Raw genomic sequence first — 8,812 nt, forward strand, 5'->3', positions numbered from 1 at the left:
TGTGAATCAGTTTCTGAGTTATTGACAAACATTTTGATAAATTTGCATATTTCGAAATATATGACTCAATTATCAGTAAAATATCTTAATTTATTTTTGCACGACGAGTGGCATATTAAAAAAAAATAGATATTAGTTTTCCTATATTTTAACTACGAAAGAAAAAAAATTATAACCACTGCATACCTAAAAATTATGGTTTATTTAACGATTCTCGTAACTGCAGAGGTTATATCAGCGTCGTCGGTGTGTCGGAATTTTGTCCCGCAGGAGTTTTTTTACAGTACGATTATTTAGTCGTGACAGTCGCCGGCGATCTGCGCCTGGGTCAGGCGAGTCCATTAAGTTACGCCAAGGGATGTTCAGGTTAGTCTGTTGTCTGCAGTCAGAGCGATCGGATGTCACGCATGCGGTATAGCGTTGTGTTTCCAGTACAATTAAGCTGTACTTCATTCCTTTACCGACCGCTCGCCCTTATATCTACTCCGGAACTCTACCCACTACTCCTATTACATCCCCACTTTTGCGTCGATGAGCTGTCAGGACTAAATAATCGGGCTGTACATGCCATTAAATCTACTCACATTAGCTTGTCAATTTAAACACACTTAAATGCCATCGACCTGGGCCGGGATCGAATCCGCAACCTTAATCATAGAAGGCCAGCGCTATACCAACTAGACTACCCTGGCCGACGAATATCTAAAAATAACAATCTTAATCACAATGGGTTTAAAGCAGCGGTGACCAAAGCGGGTGTCGTGATTACATCGTGTAATCACAGACATTCGTACTGGTAAGGGAGTTTCCTATACATTGCTCTCTGTCTCGCTCACGTACTAAAGGTAAGCAGTGTCGGCACTTGTCGCTCTACAAACCCTCTGTCTCTACGAGCAGGAACAGAAGGTTTCGTACAGAATTGGAAGAGGAATTTATTCGCTGTTCTGTCGGAGAAAATGTAATATATTGCTTTGCTCAACGGTTCAATTAGTAGTTGTATATGGAAGCGACATTCCAGGGCATTATGCTGAGTACACAGGCATAATAGGTATTATTATTATTATTATTATTATTATTATTATTATTATTATTATTTATCAGCAAGTGTTACCACAAATCTTATATACGTGCCTGAATATATAGGCCTACATCTTCCCTTGAAGGATAAAATAATTACTAGACTACGTTATATCTCCATTTTATTTTTTTTTTAATCTTTTGATGATTATTATCAGTTATTTACTAGTAATTGATTTAATAATAACAATAATATAATAATAACAATAATAATAATAATAATAATACTGATAATACTAATAATACTGATAGCATTATCAGTAGCAGCAGTAATAATATAATAATAAATTATTATTATTATTATTATTATTATTATTATTATTATTATTAATACTTGTGTGCTGAACAACAGCAAGAGGCCAATTATAGTTCAGCACAATACACAAACAGAAGATACAAAGGTGCAAAAACAAATAAATAATATCTTAAATAAACAAAAACATACACAAATAAAATAGATAACAAGAACAGTAAATACAAATAATCAAAACGAAACTATACCTTAAAAGGATCTAAATTGTGCCCATGCAAATTGGCATATTTTATGCATCTACAAACTGGAGAAAAAGATTTAGAATTTCTGTTATAAAAAAATTTTTGAAATCTTAAACCTTTTGTAGGAATACGAAGGCTGATGATGTTTATGATAGACTCACAATCATAAACAACATCAGTAATAATAATAATAATAATAATAATAATAATAATATAGAGAAACTGATTGAATATTACGTGCTAGTGTAGTAATGAAACGACTATTTAACTCCAAGAACTGAAATCAGCCATAAATCATCGTCATGAACAGAAATATGACAAATATAATGTAAGCAAGCCAGCTATCTAGTGGCGAACGAAATAGCTCGTTCTCTTAAGTCTTAACGAAGGAGAGTTTTTTAAAAGCGTAATGATCAAGGTGGCTGAAATAATTTGTCCAATGAAAGTTGTTAATTAATTTGGAAAAACTGCGCTTTCTCGACTAAATATCGAGAAGAGAATTCAGGAGATTTCTGATTGTGTTCATGAAGAATATTAAAAGAAACAAAAAGTAAGAAAACATATATATTTTACTGGCTCTTGATGACAGTAGTGACATTACTGATATAGCAAAGCTTGCGATTTTTATTAGCGGGTTGATGAAGAACTCAGTGTTAGTGCACGAACCACCACTGGTTGTAGTTTTCATGCCAAGTACCTTTCCTCCGTCTCCTTACTTCATAGACTCTCTCTCGAGTACTGCCGTTCGAGTTTTGGTCACCGCTGGTTTAAAGTAACTTTAAGAAAGACGAGATAAATTGCAGGAATTGTAGGAACTTGAATGAACTTGGTCAATGGACAAACACAAATAAATGTGGAAAGAACATGTTTGCTACTGCGAAAGCTTACGGTCAGTCGGTATTCTAAATTGGTGTCCGAGTACGGAACTCAGCCAATGTAACTTCACTGTGCCCCTGCTTACACAGTGGGGGCCCCACATATCAAATTGCTATGCTCTTGCTACCAATCTTCTCTAATCAAGATACACGACCACTCTAACTTTGCCCTCACTACGATACGCAGGGTCACTTGTTCTACATTTCATCCACTACTCGGGCATGTTAATGTCATGACGGAAACAGTCGAAGGCTTATCAACACACACGACACGAATATATGGGGGGGAAGGTACTGTTCCTGTCTCCAACATAAGCCGATTCAGACTTTTCATTAAAATCGGGTGGAGAGATATTCGCAGAAGAAAGTAAGGAAAGGTGAAATAACGAGTGTCACGAAGTTTATGTACACTTTCTAGTACGTTTCATGCGTTCTGCAACAATATTGTGTTCCATTATTATTTTGGAAGTAATATTTGGCCTACTGTTGACAATTTCTTTCTTTTTTTTTGAGCTCTAACTAGCAATATCATTCATTCATTCATTCACTCCCCTTTCATTACCTCATTCATCCATCATTCCCCCATTCCATTCAATCAATCCCTCATTCCATTCCCTCCTTCATTCATTCATTCATTCAATCTATGTTTCACTCCTTCCTTCATTTCCTCATTCATGCACTCTTTCACTCCCTCATTCATTCACTCTTTCACTCAATCATTCATTCACTCTTTCATTCCTCCATTAATTAATTAATTCATTCATTCATTCATTCACTTCCCCATTCATTCATTCATTCATTCACTCAATATTTCGTTCTCTCATACATTCATTTACTCACTATTTCATTCATTCATTCATTCACTCTTCCATTCACTCTTTCACTCCCTTATTCATTCATTCACTCAATCTTTCATTCATTCTTTCGTTCTCTCATTTATTCACTCTTTCGTTCTCTCATTCATTCATTCTTCGGTGTCCTAATTCACTCACTCTTTCGTTCCCTCATTCACTCACTCTTTCGTTCCCTCATTCACTCACTCTTTCGTTCCCTCATTCACTCACTCTTTCGTTCCCTCATTCATTCACTCTTTCGTTCCCTCATTCATTCACTCTTTCGTTCCCTCATTCACTCACTCTTTCGTTACCTCACTCACTCTTTCGTTACCTCACTCACTCTTTCGTTACCTCATTCATTCACTCTTTCGATTCCTCATTCATTCACTCTTTCGTTCCCTCATTCATTCACTCTTTCGTTCCCTCATTCATTCACTCTTTCGTTCCCTCATTCATTCCCTCTTTCGTTCCCGCATTCATTCACTCTTTCGTTCCCGCATTCATTCACTCTTTCGTTCCCGCATTCATTCACTCTTTCGTTCCCGCATTCATTCACTCTTTGTTCCCTCATTCACTCACTCTTTTGTTCCCTCATTCATTCACTCTTTCGTTCCCTCATTCACTCACTCTTTCGTTCCCTCATTCGCTCACTCTTTCGTTTCCTCATTCACTCACTCTTTCGTTCCCTCATTCATTCCCTCTTTCGTTCCCTCATTCACTCAATCTTTCGTTCCCTCATTCACTCACTCTTTCGTTTCCTCATTCGCTCACTCTTTCGTTTCCTCATTCGCTCACTCTTTCGTTCCCTCATTCATTCCCTCTTTCGTTCCCTCATTCATTCCCTCTTTCGTTCCCTCATTCACTCAATCTTTCGTTCCCTCATTCATTCACTCTTTCGTTCCCTCATTCATTCACTCTTTCGTTCCCTCATCGATTCCCTCTTTCGTTCCCTCATTCATTCACTCTTTCGTTCCCTCATTCACTCACTCTTTCGTTTCCTCATTCACTCACTCCTTCGTTTCCTCATTCACTCACTCTTTCGTTTCCTCATTCACTCACTCTTTAGTTTCCTCATTCACTCACTCTTTCGTTTCCTCATTCACTCACTCTTTCGTTCCCTCATTCACTCACTCTTTAGTTTCCTAATTCACTCACTCTTTCGTTCCCTCATTCATTCCCTCTTTCGTTCCCTCATTCATTCCCTCTTTCGTTCCCTCATTCATGCCCTCTTTCGTTCCCTCATTCATTCACTCTTTCGTTTCCTCATTCACTCACTCTTTGGTTTCCTCATTCACTCACTCTTTCGTTTCCTCATTCACTCACTTTTTCGTTTCCTCATTCACTCACTCTTTCGTTTCCTCATTCACTCACTCTTTCGTTCCCTCATTCACTCTCTCTTTCGTTCCCTCATTCACTCACTCTTTAGTTTCCTCATTCACTCATTCTTTCGTTCCCTCATTCACTCACTCTTTCGTTCCCTCATTCATTCCCTCTTTCGTTCCCTCATTCACTCAATCTCTCGTTCCCTAATTCATTCACTCTTTCGTTCCCTCATTCACTCAATCTTTCGTTCCCTCAATCATTCCCTCTTTCGTTCCCTCATTCACTCACTCTTTCGTTTCCTCATTCATTCAATCTTTCGTTCCCTCATGCACTCTCCTTCACTCATTCACTCTCTCCTTCATTCAATTATTCACTTATTCCATTCTATCCATCCAGTGGTCACTCAGCTTAAAAATGTGTTTACGACAAAGTGTAGGTCTACTTGTTTTATAATAAAGAGACGTTCTTCACTTTGGACGGCCTAATGAGGCCTACGTGCTTTAGAAATTGCGACGAATTTCGGAACGAAAAGTAGAACTAAACCTATGTTCAACAATTTATTCGAAACACAATCCCATCAATGTACGTGTTCCATTATCGAATTATCTAAGATTTACATTTTCTTTGATGCATAATTATATTCAGACATATTCGTATGCAACTTATAAGACATTTTAAATTGAAGGAACATCATATATTGTATAGGTTAGTATATGAAACTTTCAAACTGAATTGGAATCCATAGATCAGAATCAACACGTAAAATGTAGAAAGTAACGAAACAGGTAAGGGGAAACTGGCGTAGCTCAAGCAGAAGACGTTTGCCTACTGATTCGGAGTTCCGCTCGGATGTGGGTTTAATTCCCGTTTGAGTTGATTACCTGGTTGGGAATGGAATTTACCCAACCAAGCTCCTGGATAGCTCGTTATTTTAGCAGAGTGAGGGTGCGCATTATCGTGTCGCAGCAGCACTTGATGTGGTCTTCCCGGTCGTTTTTCTTGAATTGCGACCGCAAGGCGTCTGACGTTTTGGCAATAAATGTCAGCAGTTATGGTTATGCTATATTCCTGGTATGGAATTCGAAGTACAGGACGCCTTCTTTATCCCACCAGATCTGTGGATGCACATTAACTTTTGTACGGGGTATTGTGTGTTGAAACAGCAGAACCATTTTCTTGCAGTGTTTTCTCCGATGGCATTTCTTCTTGTACACGGCACAAATATTTCGAGCTACCTCCGCAGTCTCTGCACCTCTATTAAACAGAAGAATGAACCGAAGTGTTCTTTTTTTGACTCGACACTTCATTTTATTTAGTCAAAACACAGTACAATACCCCAAATAACAAAACGATATAAATCTCCTAACAGCGCAGTGTTGTGATTAAGAACAAAAACGTTATTCACTCACTCCCCCATTCATTACCCCACTCACTTACTAACTCTCCCATCCATTACCCCGTTCACCCATTCACTCCTCCATCCATTACACCATTCACTTCCCCACTCACGCCTCCATCCATTAACTACTCACTCCCCATCCATTAGCGCACTCACTCCTCCATCCATTACCTACTCACTCCCCTATCCATTACTCCACTCACTCACCCACTCACCCCTATCCATTATCATACTCAATCACTCCCTCATCCATTCATCCATTATCCCACTCACTCCCCCATCCATTACCCCACTCACTTACTCCCTCATCCATTACTCCACTCACTCTCCCATCCATTACCACATTCACTCCCCATCCATTACCACATTCACTCCCCATCCATTACCCCACTCACTCTCCCATTCATTACCACACTCACTCTCCCATCCATTACCACATTCACTCCCCATCCATTACCCCTCACTCTCCCATTCATTACCACACTCACTCCCCCATCCATTACCCTATTCATTCACTCCCCCATCCATTACCCCACTCATTCCCCCACTCACTCACCATCCATTACCCCACTCACTCCCCATCCATTACCCCACTCTATTCGCCATCCATTACTCCATTCACTCATCCTCCACCCATTACCCCAGTCACTCATCCTCCCACCCATTATCCCAATCACTCATTCCCCCACCAATTACATCACTCACTCCCATCCATTACTCCACTCACTCACTACTCCATCCATTACCCCACTCACTCCTCCATCTATTACCCCACTCACTCTCTCCCCCACACATTACCCCATCACTCCCCCACACGATACCCCACTCACTCACTCCCCCATCCATTACCACATTCACTCACTCATTCATTTAGTAGATTTATTTCTACTGGCAGAGTTAAGGCCATATAGCCTTCTCTTCCACTCAACCAGCATAAGAAGAATAGCAAATATAAAAATGACAAATGATTTGTGCATTAGACTAATAGAAATATTTGTTTTCAGACACATTTTGCACGTCGGGCAAAGAACTTATCAAAACCGCATAGTTAAAATAGAAAGATTAGATGAGTTTTGCTATTATTATTATTATTATTATTATTATTATTATTATTATTATTATTATTATTATTATTATTATATTAAATGCCTTATCGTTCCATAAAACTGTTATTTCATATGAAATGAACTATTCGATATATGGATGTGACGTGTAACGTTGGTATATTTTGTTACTTTCATGTGGTTATAAAATTTAATTTTACATAATGGTGATTTATATATATTTTAACTCTGGTGTACAGTAGAGAGTTATAATATATATTGGAGTAGCAGCATTTAATCGAATATATAAATAATAAACATAGTGACGATACGAATGCTTGCCTTCATGGTCTACCCATGATCCTGTGCGCTGCGATAAATTTAAAACATCAGTTTTACGGGGCCGTGCGTTATATTGCAGAGTATGAATGAATAATCCACTGGGCGGTAATGTCCCACAGTATGCAGCGGGGCCATAAACACTCGCTTCGCATCAAGGCGACAGTGAGCTAAGAACATCGACGCTAAACTTAATTCAATCATCTGTTACTATACGCTTAAATTGAACAAACTCGTTTCTGATACAAATGTGTAATTATTGTACAGAAATATTTTAAAAAGCAAATTATAGTTTTGTACAGTTTATATAATCTTCTACTAACAGAAGTATGACTATTCATTAAAAATAGGACAACGAAAAGATCTGATAATTATAAAGTTGCTAAGAAAAGAAGACAGCGAGGAAGACGCACCTAAAATAATTACCTATGTCAATTTGAATGATCAGCTTCAACAGAAACAAACGAGTTTATGATGAAAGAGTAATGGAACGGAGAAAAATTCTCTCCGGCGCCGGGATTTGAACCCGGGTTTTCAGCTCTACATGCTGATGCTTTATCCACTAAGCCACACCGGATACCACCCCGGTGTCGGACAGAATTGTCTCTGATTGAGTTACAAATCTTGGGTTCCCTCTAGTGGCCGCCCTCTGCACTACGTCATAGATGTCTATGAACATAGGACCGAAGTCCACACATGTGCTGAGGTGCACTCCTTATGAGTGACTAGTTGGCCGGGATCCGACGGAATAAGCGCCGTCTTGATTCACGAAGTGATTTACGCATATCATATATTATTTCAATGAACCGAAGTACATATGATATTTCCATGCAGATATTCTGCGTCATCATACGATGAAAGAGTAATGGAACGGTGTGGTGTGGCTTAGTGGATAAAGCAAAGCATCAGAATTTTTCTCCGTTCCATTACTCTTTCATCGTATGATGACGCAAAATATCAGCATGGAAATATCATATGTACTTCGGTACATTGAAATAATATATAAATAACAAACGAGTTTATGACAACGACTGTGAAGTTAAATCGATTATAGTAAATATTTTCAGGAAGTGGTTCTTAGATCGTCATGTTACTGCAACCTAATAATCCCTATTCAAGTTCTTCAAGTGTGCAAATTGTAATATGCTACCTATGAAAGCTTGAGAGATTTGATATTCTACATACGGCATGAAAAAAAAAGAAAGAATAATAATAAAATTTGAAAACTTACGAAATTTTTGTATCATTGTACAATCTGATTAATAGAAAATTGATGTATGAGCAAATCAAAGAATACACACATATTATATACACATACGGATATTTGCAGAATTCAATATAATTTTGTTTCTTCCGTGAAATCCTTCTGCCAGCGAAAATTAAGAAAGACTACATCACAGAATTAATAATGAGGACTTGACAGAG

At 38.2% G+C, this 8,812-nt stretch overlaps 1 non-coding gene across 1 annotated transcript; it reads right to left on the reverse strand.

Moving 5' to 3' along the window:
* Positions 1–7,892: 7,892 nt before the first annotated feature.
* TRNAY-GUA (transfer RNA tyrosine (anticodon GUA)) lies at positions 7,893–7,964 on the reverse strand. The gene has a single exon. It is a non-coding gene; the product is annotated as a tRNA-Tyr (tRNA).
* Between the last annotated feature and the right edge of the window lie 848 nt (positions 7,965–8,812).

This window comes from Periplaneta americana, chromosome 11 (assembly GCF_040183065.1).
Source record: "Periplaneta americana isolate PAMFEO1 chromosome 11, P.americana_PAMFEO1_priV1, whole genome shotgun sequence".
In the NCBI taxonomy this organism is placed as follows: Eukaryota; Metazoa; Arthropoda; class Insecta; order Blattodea; family Blattidae; genus Periplaneta; species Periplaneta americana.